At 37.5% G+C, this 26,822-nt stretch overlaps 1 pseudogene; it reads left to right on the top strand.

The window, feature by feature from the left end:
* LOC112996418 (vesicle-associated membrane protein-associated protein B/C-like) overlaps positions 1-26,822 on the top strand; it is a 66,456-nt pseudogene that overhangs the window by 17,030 nt on the left and 22,604 nt on the right.

Consider the following 26,822-nt stretch of genomic DNA (forward strand, 5'->3'; position numbering starts at 1 on the left):
TTTTTAGCTGAAGTATGTAATGCAATCCTGCAAAGAACAATTTTGTCATTATGTGATGTGAAAGGACTGTACCAAGTAGTCTGTATTAGTTTAAAAGACAAGGAAAGTAACGAATCTTTAGGCCGTACACATGCTTTGAATGCCCAGTAGAAGCAATATTGCTGGGTCTCTGAATAAATAAAACTCAGTGAGCTAACCTAATCAAAGAACATCAATGTTGACTTTCAATGGTATAATAGTAAGAGTTGATGTTCTTGAGACTGTTGGTCACTTGCAAAGGCTGTGTGAGGGGACGTAAAAATTCTCAGTGTAGATTACCATCTTGTTTTGGACTCTGGGTTTGCTGTGGAAACACGTCAATGTTAAGTCATTAATGCCGATCTGAGTATGCACTGAACAATGTGTACCAAGGTCCATTTTGTCATTAAGAAAATCTCCATGCTGTTCAAAATGTAGTTTTTGAGGTACCTCTTATAACTTTGAAGAAGCCAGCTCAGGAATGAGAATCACTGCTGTAGCTCTGGCACAGAGAGTCTGTGGTTAAATTGGCCAGGGTACGTGTTTGTACAGCCATGGCTAAACTGCTTTCAGCATTCAAGCCAGCTGGTTCACAGCAAAATCTGATATCTCTGTGCTATGATTAAAATTGCCATGTGAGGCCATTAAGCTATGACAAGCCAATCATTAAGACAGTAATTTGCAACAACGACTGAACTTCCATGACTTTTTTGCATGACACCACTTGGAGCCATACTTCTTTTTCCAATCCTTTTTCCCAGCTGAAAACAAAACCCAGGCTATGTGAAATTTGTAAGGCAAAAAAATGAAAACAAAGCTGTCATGTTTCATGCAAGTCTAGATGTATTAGTAACACTCCTGATAAATTATCTTGTTTTTTCAGCTCATCTGAGAGGTATAAAGGCATGCGTTGGAATTTAATTGGTTCATTAATTAGTTCAGTAATCAGCATTATTTTACTGAGTCCTTTCCAATTTCCATTACTTGACAGTGTCTCATTTGCCACAGAGAATATTTTTTTTCTGAGTACTCTGTAGCCGTATTGATGAAAAACTGCACTCTGTGCCTTTTTAAAGGGATATAAAGCTTATTTTGAGACTAGAACCTTAGAAAGATAGGATGGGAGGTGGCTTGTGTGTTGGCTGAAAACAAATGGAGATATACAGCTTATGACATGGACTCTGCTTACTGTATCCTTTTGTTACTGTAGCATTCTGTATTATCTGCAGGTGTTTTATGTATTCTTTGGCCAAATTTCCTTGTGTTGAGTTGCTATTTTTTAACTATGTTTGCCTCAGGAAAATGAACGTATAAATGCCTTGAAGATAATTATAAACTTTAACTCTAAAATTGTGAAAGCTGAATGAAATGACTGAAAGTCATTCTGAATATTATAGCCCTGATGCTACATATGGCTTTTCAGTATTAGAAGTGATTCTGCTGATGTTAATGATGTTTTATTTTGGAATTATTTCATCATATTATATTTGAACCCAATGCACTTAATAGCATTTCTGTGTTTGCAGAGAAATTTCCATTTTTCATTATATTTAGGGGATGGCTTTGGCCTATCATGGTGTGCAAATAACTTGGTATGCTACCTTTTTATAGCTCATTAACAGCTGTTTTGCTTGATGTATGAATAACCAGGCTGATTCAGCTGGTGACCACCACAGTCTGTCTTGTGATACGTTTGTTACTGTGTTGATGTCCATCTCTGGAAAGCTTAAAGATTTCTTTAAATGGATCCAAGATATCGTTCTTCCAGTGTATCTAGTGCTGCAGTTCTGCTCTTGATTTCTGATATGTGATTTCTCTGTATGTGAAGAGAGGGACTGTTTTTCTTTTTCCTTCATGTTTCTGGTTTCCTCTCTTAAGCTGTAAACACCTGTTTCTAAGTAAGATATTATGAACTGAGGAAAAGATTTTGAAAATCGTTTGTTAAATTATGTTGCATGAAATCTCTTCTACACATCCAGAAATTTTTTTTTTATGGGAGTGAGAATTACTGACTTGCATGTCTGTAGCAGATAGTTCAGACTTGCAACTGCCTGCAAGGAAGCTGATGGTGAGGCAAGGGCCTATCCTAAGCTATTCCTTGGTTCATTTGCCAGCTGCACGTTCACAGACTAACATTTTGTATTTGATTGGCGTTAACAAAGAGTGCTTTTCTATATAGATATTATTTGGAAGTGCTTCTTTAACATATGTTCCTATACTCTAGAAAAGGATGCATTTAAATATTGGCACTGGTCCTAGCACAAATCCCCCTGTAAGCCCATTGGTGACCACCCCCACTGTGAAAACAGATCACTCACTCGTACATCCCGTCTCTTTAGCAATTATTTATCCATGCAAGTTCCTTTGCTCTTATGCCCTGGAAGCTTTATTTCCTAAAAATCCTTTGGTAAAAGATTTCAATAAAAGCCTTTTAAAAATCTATGCTATCTCTGCTGTTTCGGTGTACTTTATTCATATGCTTACTGACATTTTCAGAGAAATCCAGTGAATCTGGGAGACATCATTTCCCTTTTTAAAAAACATGCTGTCTTTTCCCTGATATATCATATTTATCCAGGTATTCTTTAATACTTTCTACTGAATGTCAGGCTTACAAACCTGTAGCTTCTTGGATCTTTTTTTTGGCTATTTTTGAGTCCAGTAAAATAGTTTCAGGCAAGAGGTTACTAGTTCAGCTATTTCATTTTTCAGTTCTTTAGGTGATTACCACTGGCCTTGGCAGATTGTTTCCTTTCATTTTATTGATTTGTTCCATAACCTCTCCTGCTAGCACTTCATCTCCTATTCTGCCCCCTGCATGTAAGGAAGAGAACCACTTCAAGCTCAACAAGATTGAGTACAGAAAACTCGCTTCATCTTTCTGGTATGTCTTCTCTTCTCAGACTGCAGCCTTTATACTAGTTTATTTACTGTTTCTACAGACTCTCTGGCATGTTTCCTCCCCTTAGAAAGTGTCATCTTCCTTTAATATCCCTCCTTGCCCTCAGTTTAGATTTTGCTCTTTCTCAAGTCTGTGATGTTAGTTGTGGTGTTTGCTCTCTTATAATTGCATCTGCAATAGTGTGTGCTTAAATAGTTCAGGTTTCATGGGTGAAACAACAGATATTTGTGTTTGGGGGGGGGGTTTGGTTTTGTTTTGCTGCGGCACCCTCTTTGAGGATTGAGGACTGCTGGGAAGTGATAGGGTCCACAGGAAGTGGGGCAAAAACATCGTTTCAAACAAGCTGACCAACCAGCTGAGAAGAGCTTTAAACTAGGAATGATGGGGGAAGGGGGGAGGTGACAACCCACAATCAAGTGGAGAAGTGGTGGAGTGAGTTGGCAAGCAAAGTGTGACAACCGATGTAGACAAGAGGGACCTCATAATCGACAAAACAAGGCTGAAGGAAGCACACCTCAAGAATATGGATGTAAATAAGGAAGTGCCTCCAGGACAGCATTACAGGGAAAGCTTTCATGCCCTCTCTGAGAAATCAACACTGGGTGCCTTTCTGAGGTGCCTGTACAGTAGTGCACACAGCATGGGAAACAAACAGGAGGAATTAGAAGTCTATGTGTAGTTACAGGTCTATGATTTCACTGAAATCAAGGAGTTGTGATGGGACAGCTCATGTAAGTGGAGTGCTGCAATGGATGGATACAGGCTCTTTAGGAAGGACAGGCTGGGAGGGGGAGGAGGGGAGTCGCCCTTTACGTGAGAGCAGCAGGAATGTGTGGTGCTCTGCCTAGGGATGGTTGGCTCACCAACTGAGAGAGTGTGGGTCAGGACTAGTGGGCAGACCAATGTTGGCGATGTTGTGGTTGGTATCTGCTGCAGACTGCCTGATCAAGAATAGATGAGGCCTTTTGCAGACAACTGGAAGAAGCCCCATGTTGGTAGACCCTGGTCCTTATAGGGGACTTTAACCACCTTCATATCTGTTGGAAGGGCAACACAGCAGGGCAGAAGTAATCCAGGAGGCTTCTGGGGTGTGTTGATGACACCTTCCTGACATGGGTGATTGAGGAGCTAAGGAGGAATGGCACTCTGCTGCACCTGACACTTTCAAACATATAAGAGCTGCTCAGGGATGTGAAGATCTGAAGCAGCTTTGGCAAGGTTCCCTACCTGTGAGGAGGGACTAAGGAAAAAGCAGGATCACAACCCTGGACTTCAGAAGAGCAGGCTTTGGCGTGTTTGGGGATCTGCTTGGGAGAATCTTGTGGGATAAATTTCAGGCATCTAGGGGTGATTCTCAAAGATTGCCTCTTCCAGGCTCAAGAATGGTCCAACCCAGTGAGCAGGAAATCAAGCGAAGGTGTCAGGAGACCTGCATGGATGAATAATGAGCTCCTGATTAAACTCAAACAAAAAGGAAGCATACAAGCGGTGAAAGAAGGGACAGGTGATCCAGGAGGAACATAGATAAACTGTCTGCACATGCAGTGTTAGGAAAGCCAAAGACTATCTGTGGTTAAATCTGGTGAGGGACATGAAAGGCAACAAGAGAGGCTTCTACAGGTCTCAGGTCTATCATCCTCAGGAGAAAAAAAAAAAAAAAAAGAAAAAGAAAAACTAGGGATAATGTGAGAATGTTGCTGACTCAGACAGAGGGCCTGCTGACAAAGGACATGGAAAAGGCTTAGGTACTCTATGCCTCCTTTGCTCTGGTCTTTACTGATCAGATTTGCCTTTAGAAATCTCAGGCACCTTAGACCAGTGGGAATGTCCAAAGCCAGGAAGATATACCCTCAACAGAGGAGTTTCAGGAACACTTAAACAGACTGGATGTATGCAAGTTCATGGGACATGATGGGATGCATCCATGCGTGCCAAGAGAGCTGGCTGATGTCACTGCGAGGCTGCTCTCGTTGTCTTTGAAAAGGTCATGGCAACTGGGAGAGGTTCCTGAGGAATGGAAGAAAGTAGATGTCACTCCTATATTCAAGAAAGGCAAGGAGGAGGATCTGGGGAACTACAAGGGTGGACACTCACCTCAATCCCTGGGAAATTAAAGGAGCAAATAATCCTGGAAACCATTCCCAAATATATGAAGGACAAGAAGGTGACTGAGAGCAGTCAGCATAGATTTATGAAGACGAAATCATGCTTGATGAACCTGACAGCCTTCTATGATGAAATGATTAGCTCAGTGGATATGAGGAGAGCAATGGATATTGTTTATCTTGACTTGAGCAAGGTTTTTGACACTGTCTCCATAACATCCTCATAGAAAAATTGGTGAATTATGGACTAGATAAGTAGATACTGACATGGACTGAAAACTGGTTGAACTGTGGCATGAAGTCCAGCTGGAGGCTAGCGTCCACTTGTATACCCCAGAGGCTGATCCTGAGGTCTGTACTCATTAACATCTTTATTAATGACATGGATGATGAGACAGAGTGCACCCTAAGCAAGTTTGCAAATGATACAAAACTGGGAGGAGTGGCTGATGCACCAGAGGGCTGTGATGCCATTCAGAGGGACCTCAGCAGGCTAGAGAGATGGGCAGAGAGGAACCTCATGCAGTTTAATAAAGGGGGAGGTACAGAGTCCTGCACTTGGGGAGGAATAACCCCCTGCACCAGTACAAGCTTAGGGCCAACTGACTGGAAATCAGCTTTTCAGAAAAGGATCTGGGATCCTGGTGGACAAGGTGCCCATGAGCCAGCACTGTGCCCTTGAAGCAAAGAAGGCCAACAGCATCCTGAGCTGCATTAGGAAGACCATTGCCAGTGGCTGGAGGGAAATGATCTCTCCCCACTACTCAGCCCTTGTGAGGCCCCACCTGGAGGGCTGCGTCCAGTCCTGGGCTCCCCAGTACAAGAGAGACATGGATTTACTGGAGTGAGTGCAGCAAAGGGCCACAAAGTTGATTCAGGGACTGGAACATCTGTTGTACAGTGAAAAGCTGGGAGAGCTGGGATTGTTCAGGCTGGAGAAGAGAAGGCTCAAGGGATCTTATGAATGTGTGTGAATACCTGATGGGGGGCGGAAAAGAAGGGAGAGCCAAACTTTTCTCAGTAGTATCTAGTGAAAGGACAGGAGGCAATGTGGACACTGAAATGCAGGAAATTCAATTTGAATGTAAAAACTTTTTAATTGTGAGGGTGAACATTGGAACAGGTTGCCTAGAGGGGTTGTGGAGTCTCCATCCTTCGAGATATTTAAAACCTGACTGGACACGGTCCTGGGCAACCCGCTCTAGGTTATCCGATTTTGAGCAGGGGGGTTGGACTAGGCGATCTCCAGAGGGTCCCTTCCAACCTTAACCATTCTGCAATTTTCTAGGGCATGGCAAGACTGCATTATTTAATACAATAGGTATGTTGTAGTACTTGTTTAATTGCCTTTTGGGGATTTTAATTTCAAAATGAACTAAAAAGGGAAAATGTTTAGTTTTTTATCAGAAAGGTTTTTTTTGAAAATGAGTCTAACAAAAAAGTCTAACAAAGGAAGCTTCCAGTAAATGCATCATAAAATAAAATTAAAAACTATTTTAGCTGGATGTATTCAAATATGTTTGTCTGTTTACCTACATCATAGAAAAGACGTGTGATATTCTAACTCAAACCTGGTAAGCATTTTTAGTTGTTGTGGGTTAAAACTTTTACAGTAGGCATGTTCATGCATGAAGTTTTTGTGGGAGAAGAAGAGTTTCTAATGTTCTTTTTTGTCTTTAGGAAATTTGAAATTTTAAACTTGAAGATTTATTTCATTTATTGATAAAATCATTTAAGATTTACAATTTATTCCATCAACAGATATTTTTAGAACTATTTTTCTAAATTTTTTTTTAGAACTTCTTTGCTACTCAGTGAAACAGAATGGGCAGTCTGGTTCGCTTTGCCTTTTTCCAAATTGAGAAAAGTTTTGAAAAGGGGGAAGAGTGCTTCTGAGAAGGAACAGTAAAAAAGCAAATTAGTGATGATGGATGGCAGCTTGTCCTTCAGTGTGGTGCTGCACTTGAAAGAAAAAAGCAAGAGAAATGAAGCAAGAACACTGAAATAAAGTGGAAATAAAATAAAAACATAAAACCTGTGGAAAATGGAAATTTTTGAATTTTTTAGATGTGCCGACATTTTCGCTTGCTTCACAGCTTGGTTATCACTAAACTGAATTAATGAGACGCTGGCTATCTTTTTTTTCTTTTTAGCTACAGTGCACTTTTCTGTGTAACTGGTGTTTTTATGCGCCTTTTCTGCCCATTTTACACAAAGTAATTGCTTCCAAACATTTGGGTACTGACAAGTTAGGAAATACTTGGTTTTCTTTTGGAATCATGTAACTTCTGTTGCAGTGAGATGGAATGAATGCATCTCGTGATGTCCAAAATTCTTACTCAATATAATGACGATTGTGGAATCTTTGATAACTTGCATTTAAAAATATTTCAACCAGAAATATGAGACATGGACTATAATCTTAAACATTTTAAATTCTAATTAGATTATAAAGTTTACTTTGTTTACCTTAGTAGATAGGGTGTGTTTGCTTTCTTTTAATAGCCTTTTTTTAGTTATAATATGCTGAATTAATTTCCCTATGCATTAGGAACTTTTTGAACTCCTTGATTAGCTGAGTAGGCAGCTATAATAAGATGGTAGGTATTAAGGGTATTGTAAGCATATAAAGATGAATGTGTAGGTGTGAAGTAGATTAAAATATGGAATTTTCAGTGTTCTGATGTGGAAAACCTTATCTGGTTCACCTTTATTAGAAAATTCTATTTAGCACCAAAATAACATTCAGAAAACTGCTCATGGTTTGTTTGAAAAACAAAGATGAAGTACTAAAATATTGAGTCTCAGGTTCTGATCTTCTCTTCATTTGTCTGTTCTCTCCTACAGACAGATTCCTCTGGAGAGATTCATCTCTGGTTTGTGGTAGCTATTTCTGTTTGATTACGTATGGCAGGTGAACAACTGACTGAAGACTTCTAATCAGTTTTTGGTCATAAACAGACCTCAGAAGAATTACACCTATGATCTCTCTGGCATTAGGTTCTCTACTGCAGTGGTGGTTTCCATTGAGCTATATTAAGATAGCCAAAGTTGCTTTACTCTTTCAGGTAAGACAACAAGCACCTTGATCTCCAATTATGGGATAACAATAAAGATCTATATTGTTATAACAGTGTAACACTTTCTGGTTAATTAAAATATGTGAAGGAAAACAACATAGGGTGCATATGCTTTAAACCATATAACCAAATGGTGTGCCTACCTCAAGAAGGGCGATAGAACCGCGGAGTGGCATGAATGACATGAAAGGAAGGAAAGAGGGAGTGTGCCAGGGGACCTTCCCTTGGCGCAGGAATCAGGTGAGCCTTTTATTTGGGGCAATAGTTTCTGCATATGAAGACAAACTTTATTCCTCCCCTTCCTGTCTGCTGCTGCTTTCCTCCCGCCTCCCAAAAAAAAAAAAAAAAATGTTCTGGTGAAGAGCACAAACCCATAGATAAAGGCAATCATGACTTCTTTATGGCAACCTATTTTTTAACTCCTTAAAGTCAGTATATTCAGATGGACAGGGTGTTGGCTTAGCTAATACAGTTTGGGACTAATAGATTTTTAGATTTAAAGTAGCTGTAGAAGATTTTTGTTGTCACTTAGACAATGGGTTTATCATTTTCCTTCTGCTTTATTTTAGCAAGAATATTTCATTACAATATCAATCCTGAACTGATTTTTGTTTTAATTCTGAAGTTGGATGCTCTTGAGATGGCCTGTAAGAACTTTTACAAGATTCTAAAAGTGAAACTGGCAAAATTGTTTGAGACAAAGTAAGGAAATACAAAGAACAGACATAAAAAGAACAAAAAGAAAATGAAGTACTTATTCTGAAAGGTTTTCAGAGTTAAAACTTTAAACTATTGAATATTGTGATAACAGCACATGTATCTTCATGTGATAGTGCAGAGGATTTACATTTGCAGAAGCATATGCAAAATCAACAGTACTTTGCACATAAGAAAATAAGAGATTCAGTATTATTATTAGTTTCAGGCTTAATATTGTTTTAAAACTGAATCCTCTGGAAGTCAGCTCTCCCCCCCCCCCCCGCCCCCTTTTAATTTACCATGCATTAGGCAAGGTGGTATCATTTTATAGCTTATGAATGAGCATTCCTTCTTGGGGGAATCTTATGACCATCTAGGTTGGATGGTGATTATGGAATAGGACTTTACCTGCTTTCATTAAAAAAAAAAAAAAAACCCTTTCTGTACAATATATTTAGAATTAACTCTAAATTAGGATCAACTCTAATCTAGAATTAAGTTTCATTGTTGGCAGAGTTTGTCTTTAAACTTTTATTTTAATATAACCCCCATGAAATTTTCTTCATACAAAATATGAACCCTAAAATATTTCTTTGCAAACTCAGTATACTCAGTATAATGAATATAAGCAGAAAGGCTGGGGAGTGGGAATCAGCTGTACAGAGTAGGTTGGTGGCTCATCTCAGTTAAGCTTCCTTGCCAAATGGAGTCTATTCCAAGTAGTGTCCATCAGTGTCTGAACAAAATGCAAAACTTAGGCTTTGGGAATTTCTATAGTTGTATTTTTTTACTTTAATTTCTGACAAATAAATACAAGGCTGTTAAAGTTTCAGTTGGCAGCACTGTCCGGGGGATCATTTCCAGTTTCCTATTGGGAATAATGCTTCATATATTTGTACGTCTTAGTTTGTAAATGAGTGGTAATTCTGTCAGCACTTCTTTAAACCTATATAATACTCAAAAAAACCACAGTGGGATTAGTTAAGGCAATTAAAAGGTATTTGAAATGTATCATAAATATTGTCTTTAAAACTTTCAAGATCTAATGATTGTCATATCTTACATATTTTAAACAGTAATAAATCATTAACAGATAGGTGTATACTTCAGTCCCCTGCTCTGAACTGCTAAATTGTATAGGTTCAAGCTGAACATAAATACCAAACAAGTCAAAACAGAAGCTGATACAACATATTGCTTGGATTTTTAATTCCAATTGTTTAAAATAGCACCAGACTAAAAAGTAACAAATTAAAATTTTTCCTTTTTGAACTACAGATACTTGCAAATTTAGGTATATGATGTGCGACCTCCAATGCATAGCCTGTTTTCCTTAACATGGTTTTGCCTTTTGGATCCACATAACAAAGTAAGTACCTTCCCACTTCATTTGTTTTAGGAAATTTTGGCAGTGTGGTGATATTCATGATGCAGTTCTGATTATGTACAAATAATGTGCACAAAATTCTCTTGGCCTGAATTCAGTGAATGGCAAAGTCTTTGAAAATATAGGTCTTTTTTGAGAGATAGGAGGGAAGAACCAGTGAGGGATGGACAGGAGCAACAAAGAAAATGTAAGAATAGCGTCTTATGGCATTTGAACATTTCAGCAGTGGCTATATCCACTTCCCTGTTTCAAGGCAGCTTGTTCCCAGTATCTGTGTCCCCTTCTGTAGTCCTTATCTGTTGCATATTGCACTGGATCAGGGAATTGAAAATGGTTGGAATAACAGTTTTTCCTTATGTCAGCTGGACCAGTTCTCTTACAATCTCTCTTGCAATGATGGTTATGGCTAATGCAGCTGTTTCTAAATAAGAGTTGTTTGAGAAGTGATTACTGGAGTAGTATCATTCACCTGGGAAGAGACACCCACTTTTTATATTGAAGGAAATGCACTCTTTCACACCACTGTCAGATATGGCTTCTCCTAAATTAAAGTGGACCAAGAAAACCAGGTTGGCTTCAGTGATGCTGAAATCCCAGATCTGGCACAAACCAGAGAAATACAGTTAAAAAAAAAAAAAAAAAGTGGCATTTTTGAGGTGTATTGGGAAAAATGCTGTTTCGATGAATTCATGTTCTTGTTGGCATATACAGAGACTATTCACTTCTGCATTCCTCAAAAGCAGGAGTTCTCTCGCTGAAAGTGGGCAGCAGCTTTGGTGGAGGAGCAAATGGCTTGGCAGCAGAAGCAATCTGAGCCAGCCCAGGAAGTGAAATATAGCAGCATAGCCAGCTCTGCATTTGGTACTTCAGGTAGCTTCTGTATCCAGGAATGACAGCTGAAGAATTTAAGTTCTTCAGAAAAGATCTCTGAAAATGAAGAATTGAAAAATTTGTCTGAATTCAGTCTTTGAGAGTTAATCTGGTGTATTTAATACAAAGACTGAGTTGATGTGATCATAGTGTGTCCGTACCTCCATGGAGAAAGCTCGTGTATGAGCTCTTTGTTCTACCAGGCAGATGTATAAAGTAGCCAGTAACAGGAAGCTATAACTAGTTAAAATATAATATCATTATAAAATGCAAAAGACTTAAAGTGAAAGTAATGCAGAGAACAATATTTAGTCTGAGATGTGTCCTTCTGAATAGCAGCTGGTTTGGGGGATAGTACTAAATAGGTTGCTGCATTATAATGCTGGTGCACTGAATCTAGAATATTAGGAACATATCCTAATTCCTTAGGAAAACAGTTGTTTCTGGAGCAATCCATAACGGCTAGCAATGTTCAATGATGTAGAGAAAGGGCTAAAGTATAGCAGATAACAATACCAAAGCATCCACTATTTAATGATTATTCTGATCCAGGTTTTTTGATAAATTCTTGTTCATTAGTACCCATTTAAAAATTAATGGTTTCATGTACCATGTTCCAAAGGGATTTTTTTAATTATAATTGTAGCAGTATAGACAAAATAAATTAGTTGCTGAGGAATCATAGCTTACTTCCAAAGATAATCTTTCTTAATTTTAATTTTACATTACAAATTTAGACAAAATCCATTAAAGCTAATGAGCACTTCCACATGGACTTTAGTTTATAGTTGGATCAGGGTCCTATGGAAACTGATTGCCACTGTAGCAAGAAATAGTTTCTCTAAGTTTGTCGAAGGTACTAATAATGTAGCAATTTTTTCATACTTCATTTACATATTTCCTAATAGCAGACAAATATGAAGTGTTTTTGTTTGCAGTCCCACAGAATGACATATACCTAGATACTTCCTAGTGTCTTCATGTGAACAAATACATGTGTGGAAATCAGTCATGCCAATGACATTTTATGTTCAATATCCAGACTTTGGCATGAAAACTTGAACTTCAGGCAGTGAAAAGAAATACAGTATACCTGAGTTACCATTTAAAAACCTACATTCCCTGATGCATGTTGGTGTCTTCAGGAGCAGTTTTCCTCAAAACTTCTAGTCTGTAATAATCTCTCCAGTGTGTGATGTGTTGACAAGCTGTAATGTTGAAGCTTTTCAGGAAGTAACAGTCCCACAAAAAGCCCTGCTAAGTCATAGCCACACATATGAGGGGGCTGTGAGGTGTCTTTCTGTGTGATCATGACACCTTGTTGGGATGTGTAAAAAAGACAGTGGAGAGCTCAGACTGCTGCATCATCCCATAAACCTTCAGCAAAGGAGTGCTCTCAGTTTTGTGCTGTGGGCTTCAAATCACAAGAGTAATTAACAGAAGGTCAAAGTCTTGGCAATGAAAGTGCTTTCCATACAAAGGAAGAACTGACAGGGACTAAGAGTCAATTAGTTCAAAAAAACAAGAACGAAAAATGGCATAACACCTCTGCAAAAGAAATGCAGCGTCATGAGGAAGATATCTCATGCCCAGCATGACTTGCTGTACCTGGGCAAGGGATTTGGAGCTTATAAAGCTGGAAAGGACAATGCTGGTGGTCTGATTTTACCTCCCATGTAGCATGTGCTGTAGGATTTGCATGTGTTCCTGTTTGAACAGGAGCATATTTGAAAAGAGGTCCAGTCTTATTCTGAAAGTGGTCAGCAATGGAAAGTGTGACAGCCACTGCCAAATTCAGGGCTGTGTTGGAAGAGGTCAGCATGACTATTTAAATCTGCTGTCAGTAGTCCTTGATTTGTGTGGTAGACTTTTCTGTTGGAAACGTGCTGGTTCCTACTGGCTCTGCGTCTTGGTGAGCAGCTTTTTTGTCCTCCTCTTTTCTCTGTGGGCTCAGACTGAAAATGAATCATTTTGATCCTCTACTTGCAAAACTGGTCGGCAAAAAGACACTTGTTCTTCACAGTTAATACTGTATATAGTTTTTTTGCTCGATGATATATAGGTATAGCAACTCATCTGTCTGCTAATGTGGGGAATCAAGTTTGACTGTCAAATGTACCATTTGCTCTCTACTAATTAAAAATATTTCTAGAGAATTGCTAATGAACAACTTAAGTCTAGTTTTTCTTACATGGAATTAAAGAATTGCACCAAATATTATTTGAAAGTATTCCTACTTTGGAGTCTAACCAAGTAGTTTCTAGAGAAAGGCTTTTGGAGCGAAGTGCCACAAGTATCAAAATATTGCAAACATATTTCCATTTTATTTCTTTCAAATAATTCATCAAGCAGATCTAGACATATTTGTCAGAAATACAAACAGAAAAAAATAGGTATGTTAAAGAATGCCAGTGATTTAGTAACCTTAAATTATTAAACATTGATAATAAGGGTCGAAAGTTTTCATGGGCAAGGCATGTATTTTTTTAAAATTATAAAACTTTCAGAGTGAAAATTTGCCTCTAATATTTTTGTGAAGCATTTATTGCAGCTATTGAAACCTCTACTAGCTAAGGAAGCAGCATAAAATTAACAGCTGAGTATGCATTTTAACTGTAAGAAATTAGTACAAAAAATTAAATAATAAGAATACCACAGAAACAGGTGAGGGGAAAAATACTTTCTTTTGGTACTTACAAAGATATATTTTATAAGTAATTAGCTGTTCTAAGACCACATATTCAATTCAGAAGGTGCATTCAACTTAAGACTGGAGCGAATCTTTTGAAATCTCTTATAAAGAACTGGAATGTTTTACACTTTTTAGACTCTTCTTGAGAAAGGAAACGTAGATTAATGCTAATTTATTGTGCTTCACTGACATAACTGTATGTCAAAGAATTTGAAGAAAAATCTTTGAAGTTATTTAGCTCCTCATTTTTCTTTCTTTAAGGCAAAATTTTGAAATCCATATAAGCATTGTGCTAATGTATGAAAGAAATGGAACAATTTCTCCTGTCCCTGACTTAGAAGGAGAAGCTTTGGACCTATTCTGCAGCCTTCTGTAGAGTCTTTTGTAGTATTTTCTACTGCAACTACTTAGCAGACGTTTTATTTCTAAGATGTCTGTGCAAGAGGATCCCCAATCATTAAATGTTAGGCAAATGTTTAAAATACCACCTTCTGTGGTTCAAGATGGTTTGACTTACTCTATAATCTTAAGTTATTCAGTCTCTGTGTCTATCTATAGAAGAGTATTTATAATTGTTTTATTCTACTCTGTTATGGACAATTCAGAATAGGGAGTATAAAATCATAGGAAGTATGAGAGATCTTCTGATCCTAGTTCCAGACAATGCGTTATATATTCCACTTCCTAAACATAGCAAGCTCCAAAAAGCACTTCAGCTTGCTGTGTTTCCTCCTGTCTTCCTACAGCGTGTTTCAGAATTCCATTGTTCTACTGGATAGGAGCATTCTCAATTCCAGCCCCAAATCCCTTATGGACAGCTGTGGACTCGTTCATCCTAGTGCCAATCTTGCCTATGCATACACAAAGTCCTTACGTCTTCCATGTTTAGATCTTTTGCTGATATATTTCTATGCAGCGATTGTCCACTTTCATCCTTCTTTTTTCCAGGTAAAACAAATCTTATTTTTCTAGTCTTTTCTTAGAAGATAAGCTTTCCATTCTCCATACCATCCTAGTACTACCAGTTACTGTTATAACATGTCTTTGAACATGCATACCCAGAATTGCATTCAGTATTTCAAATAAATCTTAGTGAAACCACCAACAGTTATGTTAATGCTTCCCTATCTCTACTATCCTGATGTTGGGATTGTATGTTGTCTTCACAACTGCCAGTTCACAGTCCTCCTATGGCCAGTACTAAATTCAATAATTCTGTCATTTCTAATTTAGGAGCTTATAGCTGAAGTTTTGTTGTTAATCACAAAGTGAATTTAAACTTGTTACAGACATTTCTTCTTTCTTCATTCCTCAACAGAACCATAGGACATTTTGATGCTTGGCGTGTTTCCCAACATAGGCCCAAGCAAATCTAAGAATGCCTAAAAAAAATATAAATATTTTTGGTTGCTGCTGAAGTAACATGGAGCTTAGGAGTTCTACAGGTATGCAGTTAAATACCAAACTAACAAGCAGGATTGACTTTAGTCCTTAGGACCAAAGAAGGTTTGTTCAATAACAATGTATGATTAGGGAGAAAGATGTATAGACTGAAAAATACCCAGATATATTTACATATATGTAATATTAAATGTTCCAGGAATGCTCAAGACTGCAACTCGATTGCTTGCTTGGCACACAAATAGAGTAACTAACAAATAGAGTACCTGCTGCAGTATATAAGGAACTGATTAAATGTATGCATTGGGAAATTATAGTTTTGATTCTCTGGATTCAAGCTGCTGGGCAGACTGTGTCCCCTTTGATCACTGGTGGTGTTATGCTCTAGATCTGCCACAGTGCCCTGAATAAAAGAAGCTGAGTGACAAATCCATTGTTGAATTTGAATACGTAGTGGGTAAGGCTGAACAAGTCTGGTCCTTGAAAGAGGTAGAAATGGACACTGAAGCAGCGATGGCCTCCGCTGTGTGAACAGCTTTAACCTGTTATGCTTGGTAGCTCAGTAGTGATGGGATTATTGGCAGTGACCTACCTATGGGCTTCAACGGACTGGGGCCATCAGTCTTCAGCTGGTACATACGCATCCCTCTAAAAGCCCTTCTCTCTACCTTGGGCAATTCTAGCTGCTTCTGTCACCTCTTCCTTGCTCAGGCTCTGTGGATTTGCAGCCCATTTTTTCTGTGTAGCGAAGGTGTGACAATGCTTGTTTGTCTCCATTTCATGCTTTCTTTACAATTTTACAATTTTTTTTTATTTTTTTAACATCAGGGTTCTTCACTTGTGTGTGTTTGTCCTCTTCCTGTCATGTATTGGTGATGCCTCTTAGCTTTGTGTCAGCAGCATGCTCAAAATGTTCATGCCAACGTCAGTAATGGAAGTTTGACCATGATAGGTAACAGGTCTGATCTTTGAGAAACTTCCCATGTAACCTCCCTACAGTCTATCTCCCTCCCTTTCCCTGCTACCTGTTTGTGAATCTCCTTACTGTATTATAATTTGTCTGCTAGTTTCTGCTTTTGATTGTAACAGTTTAACTTTAAATGTGGTGTTGGATCAGATGCAGATGGTACTGAAATCCAGTTTGAGATGTGCATTTCTTTTCTTCAGACAGTAACTTATACAACAGATCTAACAGGTTAGTCTAGCACACTATATGTAAAGCTTTTAGCATTATGTTAGGTTTTGTTTCCTACATACTTGCATGTATTTTTTTCAAAATTGTATTTGAAAGCATTTTATGTGCTCCCATTTCCCCTGCTCCCCTTCATTTGTTATTCTTAAGTCATTTACTTGATGGCAAGTTGCATTCTTTTTAGATAAATTTGTTAATATTTGCTCCTGAAGCATCAGTTTTATACAACAGATGCAAAGAAGTGATAACTTGATATTAAGTTATGGTAATATAATTGTTTTTATTAGTTATTAAGAAGCTACAGTTTCTCATGTAAGATTTGCATTATGAAATCCTGCTTGCATTTCTCCAAAAGTTTTATAATTTAGTCCTTTGGAAATGTTGGACTCCTACAAAGAGAAATGTGTGTTGGATAATCTTGGCTGTCTTCTATGATTCCTTTTCTTCTGTGAGACAGGAGTGTTGGTTCTCCAGCATGTTTTCCCAGCAGCTTATTTTTCTAAGTCTTTATCTTTCAAAGATGCTACTCCCTACAGATGTTTGTGGATATTTAAAGACCATCAGCGTCACTTACGCTTGGAGGAGCTTGTATTTATTTCACTGGTGAGCACTAAAGAAAATGCTTTGGGTGATTCAACACTTGGAATTCAGTGCTGTAGTTTTTCTTAATATATGATATGCATATTGTGATGACTTCCATTAAAGGTTATCCTAAAGTTCTTCCATAAAAGCATGTGGCTGTAGACATCAACTTGGATGACAGGAAAGCATGTTATGAATTACAGTGCTCTGGATGACCTGGAAACAGAAATTAGACTTTTCTGCATACACACAGAATGCTTTCAGTGCTTTTTCCTGAGAATGCTATACGGATGCTAAGTCAGAAGGCTGAAGAACTTTGAAGCAATTTGAACCTATCACACACAAGGCATTTTTGTGAGGAGGCATACCACTGGAATCATGTTAGCTGAGAGCACCATGTTTTGATTTGTCCCAAGCTGTGAAAAAGACAAGTTTAGCCTATCAGTGTCCTAGGGCATTCCTCCTCCTCTTTTGTTTTTGCTAATAGTTTTGCAGTCCCACAGTGCATCAGATCTGTCCCGTGATCTGGCTGGAAACTTACATAAGAGAGAAAAAAACAGACTGGGTTGCCAGCTGGAAACTATTTATGACTGGCTTTGACAAACTGTGAAATTGTCAGAGCATGACTCGAATTTTTCAAGGCAGGATGAAAGTGATATTCTAACTTCAAATTTGAAAAAGCTCTAAGTGTTTCACTCTTAAACTGACACATTTCACAGTCTCAAATTAGATTTATGAAAAACTGAGTATGAATGAACTAAAATTTGAAGGTACTTATCTTGATGTTCTTCATCATGGCTTGGAAAATTACTGATTTTCATAGGAGTATGGAAATAACTTTTAGGAATGAGCAACAAAGACTTGATAAAACTGAACACTTTTCTGAATGTAGGCTTAGTTGATTTAAAAATTAACTGACCATGATCTAAAGAAAAAGGATAAAATTCCAGAGGGATTTATTTCTCTTTGCATGGAACTCTAAGGCTGCATGGAAAAATTCCTTTATGAAGTCATACTTAAAGATTGAACATACAGTTGTTAAGTTGCCATTGTAACTGGTTGTATACAAGCATAGTGTTGCTATTCTTACTCATTTTTGCTGTTTTTATTTCTTTATCTACTATTTCTTATTACCCTATACACCTTATATAGTTATTGTCCTTTTTCTATAATTAAAGACAGTAGGCTTTTTTAAATGGAATAATAATCATAAGCTCTCTTAAGGAAGCAGAATTGGAGCTAACAGTACTGAGCAGGTAATGGCAGTGTATTCCTAATCATAACATCACAATGTATGTATTTTAAAAATGTTTGTGTTTTTGGTTACATACACTAGGTAAGACTAGCCCACAAAAGTCAAGATTCCTCTTCTCTGTTTAGTAAGGTGCTCTCATGTGAAATGACACCTGCAAAGACCGGATTTTTTTCACTCCCAAATCAACTCTTTCTGCTATTGTCTTCCTCAGTGCATTCCCATGTGCATTTCACTGGTTTGCAAAGAGACACTTAAAGTAAGACCATGAAGCAGAATAAAGACCTGAACTATCAGATTTCTGATCTAGATGTTCTGTTACAACAATATAGACTTGTACCATGCCTGTTCATGACATGTCACTGCTCATGGTTCATTTCTTCTGATATTACTATGGTGCAAATGCAAAGTAGTATAACAAACAGTAGAAGCCCAGGCAGCTTTTATGTAAATGTTCATTTTGTTATGAGATGAAAACATGAAAGGGGGGAAATTAATCTCTTAAGGCACACATTTGGAGTGATCCTCTTTTTTATTCATTCTTAAACAGACTTTTTATTTTTTTGGACATTTAGAGCACAAATGAGAATTCATCCATAGAAATTCTAATGTACCTTTAGGTATTTCTTAAAATGAGCCAGCGATCTTTGGAAGTACAGCAACCATTCATTTTTCAGAAAACAGAAGGTACTGAGGGCTGTAGAGCTGTTGCCTTCGGTATGCAGTTCCTAAAGCCAGACATGTTTTCTTCCTCAGACACATCTGCAAGTAGTATTTATTTTGCGTTATGCAGTGTCCGAAGGACTAAAGCTGATGTTTTGTATATGGCAAGATTTAAAATCATGGAAAAGACAGCTGCTGGAACTTGCACTGTTTGATCAGACATAATAGTAGAATAAAGAAGTCATCAGTTTCAAGTCAGAAAGGCATCCTGGGACAAGGAGATGACCATATTTCTGTTGTAATATATCTAATATTTTTCATGGAAAAAACAAGACTTTCATCTGCCAAAAGTGATTTTTCCCCCTCTTTTAATAAACAAACATCAAAAAGTGCACACTGTGATTTGTTACAGCTGGGTATCACCTCACATATTTGTATTAAATCTCGGAGGTGATCTTTCAGAAGTGTTATATTACACAGAAAAAGAAATGAGTTCTCTGCAAATTGCTTCATATGTTTTGAGGTTTTTCCTTGTGCAGTTTTTTGCTGATAAATGAAGTTAACAAATTGCTTCCTAGAATATCTGATATCTTATTAGCTTGCTTTATTTGCCTTTTTCTAGTCCAAACTGTTTATAAATCATTCTTTTATTGTTCTGTAGTGCAGCAAACAGTAAAGTCCAAATCTTTCAGTTATTTCAAAATACTACCTAAATTAATATTCTTCACCTTAAAGGGCACTCTTCAATTCTATATTGAATTACTCAGCAATATTTTAGCGACATTTTCAATATGACTTAGCTGAATTAATTTGCAGTGATTTTGTGAAGTAATGCCTCTAAACTGGAAAAATATTTGGATAAAAAAAGATTCTTATTCTATGTACATCAGTATTGTGTTCATTTTTTTTCTTTTGAAATGATTTGTATTACAGTTATGCTACAGTTGCACCACTGTGTGTAGTAACATCACCCCACTATTGATATTGCAGTAAGTTATATTAACTTAGAATGTATTTTTAGGTCTTTGTTTTCTAAAATGACTATCTGTCAGCTGTTGTCTGGCTTGCTGAGAGATGAGCATACTTTAAACCTTGTTCACTCCATTGAACAGTTGTCTTGGCAAAAACATTGTGATTCAAGAGGGAGTCTAATTGTTTCAGAACTAGTAATCTGGATTCACACAGAAGTAATAGGTACTGTTAATACTGTAAGTTTGTTAGTCTAAATTCCCAATCCATAGTATTGAGATATGTGTTGGACTTTCGTGAAGAACTTTCTTTGCATTTTAAATTATATGACAGAGGTCTAGTGTGAATTTGCATGCGCTGTTACAGCATGAATAAGTTGTTCAGGGTCATACTAAACTTTTTTTTAACAGTGATTGAGTCTCATAGCCTTACTGTCTTAAACAGCCACGATCTATTGAAATACCCTTAAAATCTTTAGGACCACTGAAGAAGCAGGATGCACGCATCTCCAAGGTGAATCATAATGATAGGTAAAGAGAGAGAAGGAAATTAAGGTGCAGATCATTGAAAGAAGTAAGCATGGTGACACTGAGTCTCCCCTGGTAAAAGGAAAGAAAGCAAAGAGAGAGTTAGCTAAAGATCTAGCCTCTAGCCTCTCCTTCCTTATTGCTCGGGTTGCTTAAAATAGTCATTGCTGCGGCAGCAGCTGGATGCTGTCAGTGAAGAAGTAGGTTTTGGCAGGGAGGAACTTGGTCCCTAGGGAATCTTCCTACTCTTCATGGTATCATTCATCCTTCCACAGTGCTGCTGCTGTCCAAAACCAGAGGCAGAGATACGTCCCTCCTTGCACCCTGGGCTGTATTATCCTGCCTGTGTTCTGATGCCATTACAATTACCTGAATATTGAGCAAAATACCAGTTGAATGCGAAGTATTTCTAGTTTTGCTGCAAGCCTCAGGCAGGCCTACTAACCTATAGCAACTCAGTAGAAAAGTTATAACAAATACTGCCGTATTTCATTACAGGCAAAACACAACTGCAAAAATTTCTTTAGATCTATGATTGAAATTAACAGAACAATTTAACAGCTATTCATAAGAGAACCTTGAATGAGAGCTTTTTGGTGGAAACCACCACTTTTCCTTTTATTTTGTTTGTCTTGATGAGTGTCCCTTATAGCATATTATTGCTGCACTTTTTAAGGTATTTTGAGGAAGCAAGAAGGCCTCACAAGGCTGTCTGGTTTGTGTGTGTGTTCTCTAACCTTTTATGTTTAACGACTGAAACCCCAGAAAGAAAGTCAAATCTATTAGAGGTGTAATAGAAATAAGTTACATATTGAGCAGCTTGCTCTTTTCTGAAGGTTTAAAAGAGCATCTAGCCAGAAATGGTTGCTTGAAAATGGCTTCCCATATCATACTGCTGTTAATGGTAACCATTCCAGCCTTAACAACTCAGTCATTACCTGTGGCCTTTATACCATTTACTGCTTAATATGACTGTTCATAATTCTCTTGGTTTTAAAGGACTCCAGAGAATCCTAATGTCTTTGTAATTTGGAAGAAAATGATGAATTCTTGAAATGAGTCAGACTCATTTTGCATACTTATACTGCTTTGTGCAAAACTAGTTAGATTTATACTTGTATAATGCTTTGGAAATCCATGGGTTTAGCTAATCTATGATTTACACAATTCCTATATATTTGACTCCTTTAAAAGGAAGTGGGCTCCTGATATTTCATATAAGATGGTCTCCTATGTTTGATAGTTGTAATACATGCTAAAATACTAAAATATCAGAACTAGAGGGAGTTAATAGGTATGCACCTAATGCATTACTTAGCAATTTAGAGCTGTATTCTGATAGCCTTCTCCTGGACAAGGCATGCTATACTGCCATTAAAATCACCCTTAATCTTATTTTGATTCAAGTGGTATCTGACAAAAATAGATCTGTGGCATATGCAAGGCCTATGGTGTATCATTGTAGGCTGCAGCATCATGATTCAGTAAAGCCATGGCTCTACCTGGACTCTCTGAGCAAGGTTTTAAACTCTCCTCTCTATTCATCTTCACACCTGCTGTATTTTGTCTCCTCTTTGGTGCTTTTCTTTGGTATTTGCTTTTGCACTTTCTCTTCCTTTAAAAGTGTAATAGTTATTCTGGAAAAGACAGTAACTATGTAATGGCAGCCTGATTTGGCCATGTTTCTGCTGAGTTGCGCCTTGCTCTGAGCGCAGCTTGTTTTGAGTTCAAAGAAGTATGGCAAGGAAAGTTAACATTTATGAATGCTAAGGAAAAGTATGTCTCCAAACAGACATTAATTCTGAAGGGATACTTTTAGACTTAAATTATTTTGCTAGTGTTATATTAGCACATCAAAATTTTGAAGTGTTGATTATATTATTTCTTTAAGTAAAAATCTAGGTTTTGGGGAGAAGAAAAAGTTAAAATTCAAATCCTAAAAAGAAGAAAAAGCTAACAGCCTGTCCTTGCAAGTCAAGAGAACAGAGTTAGAAAATGAATCGGTCTTGCCGTTTTGTTGAGGTTTAGGAGCTCCTTCACTTTTGCATTTAAGCATTGCTCTGTCTAACAGTTTGAAAAGCAAGGCTTAGACCACTGAAGAGAGCTGGTAGTAAGCAAAAATTGATGGCTAAAACAAATATATTTGTACTATTTACAGAGAAAATGTGAAAACAAGATCTGGTGCCTGTGCCTCCACTGCACTTCTGTAGTTGTTTCTACCATTGCAGAAGTTGTGGTGAAACAATACTGTTCTAACTAGCTCATCTGTTGCTTTGTGCTGCAGTTGGGAACTGATTGCCCTCCACTGCTTGCTACATATAAAGTAGATATGTCATAGGGTTTCCACAAGAAGGATAAACAATAGATCTCCTGAAACATAGGAACTTGAATTTTTGTGGTCCTTATAGAAGAAATTCAGATTTCCTGGAGAAAACAGGAGTCCCTCTCTCAGGTGTATCCATGGAATTTATGCTACTGCTGAATCTGTAGCATCTAAGTCTTTTTCACAGATGCCTACTGGTACGTGTATGAATGTATATGGGTATGTAAGTATACTTTATTTCATTGTGATTCTTTGTTGCTTTAGTAACCTCACAAAAGTGAGGGAGCTTTCAGAATGTTTTACAGCTAAGGAGAGCTGTTAGGATGTTCACCCACTGACAGGAACTAAGGCAGTAATTAAACCTGGGCTTTAAATATTAAATAATTACTCATTGTGATGTGGAAAAGTTGTATATGAAAACTTAACGGTTTTGCTTCTTGATACATAGCATGAGATAGTTACTTTGCTCCTTTTTGGTTGCAGCTGGGTAGTAGTAAATGTATTAAGAATTGCCAATCTGTTATACAATTTCAGTAGAGAAGGATGATGAGTTCACAGAGAGTGAGGGCAGGAGCGCTGTTTAGGTTATAGCATCTTTCTTGTTAAATAAATAAAAGTCTTGAACACAAAGTCTGTACAATTTCAGAGAGCTGAGTTTCTCTAGATGACACATTCAGGAAATGTTAAATTTCATTTTGTCAATCCACTCATTCAAGCTGACATGACACATTTAATTATTGGACAGATAAATCATTTTTTCACATAAATGGAAAACCCTGAGAGCACAGGAAATCCATTATTTTATTTTAGGATGAGATTAAGATTCTCAGATGGATTTCTTTCATGTAAACACTTTTTATTTTTCAAGCTCTCTGACTTATGACACGAAGTAATATTGCATGTGATCCACTGTAACATAAGCTACTGCATAGCTTTGGCTTGGTGTAAACCAAGTTTACTTTGAATGATCAAAATCTAGTGAACTGCTATCTGCTTAAATCATCCTGTATGTTTGTGCAGTACTTGCACAATATTGGCTGTATTGACTTCCTCTTGTCATTCTGTTGGGTAAATATTTAGCAGTTCTCACTCTTGACCATTTACCACTGGAGGCTATCATGTTACTTCACTCAACATGGAATTTCCTAAAAATAATAATTCTAGAAGCAAAGTCGGTTCATCTCCTTGGACTACAAGCTGTTCAACCATTTTAGAATAGTCGTCTTTCCCACAGCTTTGATTCAGGTTCTGCATCCTCATCCTGGAACTGTATTTATCATTAGCATCCCCTTTTCACTTCAAAACTTTTGTGTGTCTCAGGCTTAAACACGGCTTGTAATTATTACTTCCATTCTCCAACTTCCCTGTACTTCCTATTTCATTCTTTAAAAAAAAAAAAAAAAATTTTAAATTGCAATTTAATTAGATGATGACTTTGAGGTGAGGAAAGAGAGCTCCATTCAGTTGCTAGAACAGAGGCACTGAGTAGTCATTAAGACTGCCTAAAGTTACGAAGACGAGAGGGGAAGGCCAGTACATTTCGAATGACACTTTTTTGCTTAATATTGGCAGCTATGTTCTTGTTCGTAACTTGTATCCATGGACTGGAGAGTATGACAGTCTTTAGAGTTGTAATAAGATTTATTTACCCCTTTCCAACACTGGACTACATATTGATTAGTGTTCAAATGGCTGCCTAGACTCTTGCGTGCCTCCCTTCAACAATAATGAAATAGAGATGAAGGAAAAAAGACTGAAGTTTGGGCTGATGAGCACCATGCTTGTTGCTTTATAGCTATGTTGTGGAATAGTCTTAAACTAACATCTCATACTATCAACTTGGTAATTTTCATGAGTGCTAAGAATTGCTACGGCACATTAAGTGCTGATTATATTTGGAACATATTAAGGCTTAATTACAAGTAGATATTACACTAATTCAAGTGGAAATGTTTTAGGTTGTAAATGCAGGAGTCTGATAATAAGTCACGTCCTGACAGGATGAAATACTTTCCATCTCCTGTTCAGCCTGAACTGTTCTGCCTATGTCAAAAGTCTGTGGGGTTTTTTTTTCTAGATGTAGAATTGCTTGGAATATTTCAGTAATGCTGCTACAAGTACTTCAGTAAAGCAGTATACTTAATATACTAGTTCCCTTTTTGATCATGTTTCTTTAGTACACAGTAATAATCAACAAAGCCTGGGTAAATAAGGTAGTTGCAATTTGGGCAGCTTTCAACCAAAATTGTTTCATTGTAAGATTTTCAGATATTTGCCAATGCAGGGTAATATTTATGGAGGTGTCTGCAAGTAGTGACCATACCACACCATGTGCACCCAATTTCTACTAAGAGATATCTAGTAAAAAGATTTTCTTAGATGAATATAGTAGACTGGAAAACATTTGATTGCTTATCCAGCATACCATGGAGGAGGAACATGCAGACCATAAGAATACAAGCTGCTTTGCTGCTGGGCCACTATTATAAATTTCAGTGAAGTCAAGGAGAGTTTTCTTGGTCTGTCTTAAGACTTTCTCACGCTATGGATTGTATATATGTGTTTTGTGTTCTGTATTGACAGAAGAATCTTTGTTTCAGTGAGAACAAAAGTTGTAATAAACTGAATAGAATAAAAATAAACATGTTGGCGGGAGCATGAACAGCAGATAATAGAACAAAGCTACCAACTCCTACAAAAGGAGGAGAAATGTGTACATTTTCAGTCACTTGCAGATTAGACTAGGCTAAAGGGAGCAACAAGAGAAATAAAATAGTTGTTATCATATTATGCACATTGTATGGAGATGGGGAAACTGCAAGGAGGCGTTGACATTTCTGTTTAGCCTACAGCTGCGCCAGTTTTTGCTTGTTGATAAGAGTCAAATCTAACGCAGGAGCTCATTAGAAATCAGAGTGCTGAAAATGTTCAAATGCTTGTACAGTTGAAAGTCTGCAATGCAGTGTAACGGTAAAATAAAGTTTGCTGTGTTTCTGGACCTTTATCTTGGCATCCTCACTTCTTCTGTGACCCAGGTGAAGTGTTAACAGAACAGATAGATCAGCCGATAAATGTGTGAGAATCAACACTGCATCTATCACTGTCACTGAGAACAAGTGCAGAAGGAGACAGAGTTAGGACTAGTCTTGTAGGCTCGCACTGACAAGTGAGCGAGGCAGCCTTGCTGCCCCGATGGCAAGTTGGGATGTTTGTTCCTCGGCTTCAGAGAGCTTTCCCAATCAAAGCAGTGATACCAAGCTGACTCAGAATACAGTCCTCGCTGAGCTGGTATCCAGCTTGCCAAAATCTTGTCCCAAAATGCAGTAACCAGATATTAAAATCCTAGGTAGAATTCGTTAGAAGAGAGATTGCTCCTGACTCCAGTTCGGGAGTCAGAATGGGATGTTTCTGAGGAATCTGCCCCTCAGGACCAAAATTTCTCAAATATGATTGGACTTCTGGGAATTACCTCAGATGAACCTACTAATTGCACTCACTTTTTTTGAGCCATCAAAAACAAGGATAGTCAGTTTGCTTGTAATTGTGTGTTCTGTACTATTGGAATATACTCTTTTTCTATAATTGTCATCTGCATAAAAGGGTTAGTTTTTATTCATTGTCTTATAACTTTATAATACAATTATACTGCTATTATAAATTATCTTATTGGTTATAGCATTATAAAATATATGATATACAGGTTTATCAAATAATCTAATTTCACATCTTTTCAAAGCATAATTATCTTTTATTTTCTTGGCCATATTAAAAATTATCCCTACCAGCTCTGGGAATAATTCTGATTCTGGCTATGAAAAGTGTATTTTTCATCAAAAACATTTTTATCAAAGTATATGCCACTTTTTGAGAAGCAGTTTCTCAGACTGAGCACTTTTAAGCAAATACCCAGGAATGCTGGCATCATAGAAGGCTTTAATAGTTGTCAAAACTTACTAAATTGAGCTGCTTCTGTAGCTGATGCAAATGTGAGCTTGCTCCTACACAGAGTCATCGTTACTGTAGAGCAGATCTTGTGGGACAAGGTCCTATTATAAAATACCTGCGGGGGGGAGGGTTTGGAAAAATATACATGTGTAAGAAAGTCTGAATCTGACATGTCTGCCGTGGCGTTCCTCTGCGTGCCTAAAGCAGCCTGCAGA

This window comes from Dromaius novaehollandiae, chromosome 2 (assembly GCF_036370855.1).
Source record: "Dromaius novaehollandiae isolate bDroNov1 chromosome 2, bDroNov1.hap1, whole genome shotgun sequence".
NCBI classification, from domain to species: Eukaryota; Metazoa; Chordata; class Aves; order Casuariiformes; family Dromaiidae; genus Dromaius; species Dromaius novaehollandiae.